Below are 1,043 nucleotides of genomic sequence, written 5' to 3' on the forward strand. Positions count from 1 at the left end.
TTTTGCTTCTTACCTAATCGCTTTGTCTGGGTCAGTCAGAGTACAGCCCTGTACACTGCACAGTTCATCCTGCTGCTTCTATCAGCAGTCACATCATCAAAAAACAGGCATTATATCCATATTTGACAGATGATGTGGTATGCTTTGGATCACGAGCTGTTTCTTTCCTTCTTCATACTTATTTCTTCCATCATTTCTTCCACCATTCTAGTACTATATATTGGAGATAAAATATCTGAATTCCAGGAGCAGGACCACGACTCCAAACATGCCCCTTCTGGGTCTTATCTATATATGACACCCCCAGTTCTAAGGGCTGTTCGTTCTTATTTCCATGCCCCACCCTCCTTGCCCTTTTTTCAATTCCTTCACTTCTTCACTTTTCATTAGTTCATGTGCCTTTATTCGCCTTTATCTACTAAAAAACGCTGCAAAACCTAAACTGAGGATGTGGGCCCAGCTAATGAATCCTCTTTCATCTGTTTTCTGGAAAAGTCTAATTTGGATTTCTTGTTCTTGCTTGTAACTGGTCTTTTGCACCTTGTTGTAAAATGTCTGTATTCATATTTTCTGTATTTGTGACGGCATCTCTTGATTGTAGACTTTGGCAATAAACCCTTTCAATATAATTCTTGCCTTAGTTAAATTCTGTGAAGTGGTTTTTCTTAACCATGGAAATAATTCTGCGATCATTCACTTTACTTGTCATCTGTGATCTGTCAGACCCTTTGCTGTTGCTTAGCTGGTCAGCGCATTCTTTCTTTTTAATAATCTAACAAATTGTTGATTTAGTCACTTGGTGGATTTGGTTTTTCAGCCGACTGACGACCTTCCTCACTTGCACTGATATCGTTTAACTTTATATTTTTAAATTACAGTAAAATGCTATAAAACACTGCTTCATTCCTGCTTCATTTGTAATGAAATTACAAGAGACTGAGCCTCAACTGGCTATGAAACTGTTTTCCACTCGATTTTTCTCATTATTTTTGAGCTTTTCAAACATGGGATTTAAAATTGTTTGATTTAAAATCCCCTGTGGT

This window comes from Perissodus microlepis, chromosome 11 (assembly GCF_051167445.1).
Source record: "Perissodus microlepis isolate ML-2025 ecotype Zambia chromosome 11, ASM5116744v1, whole genome shotgun sequence".
NCBI classification, from domain to species: domain Eukaryota; kingdom Metazoa; phylum Chordata; class Actinopteri; order Cichliformes; family Cichlidae; genus Perissodus; species Perissodus microlepis.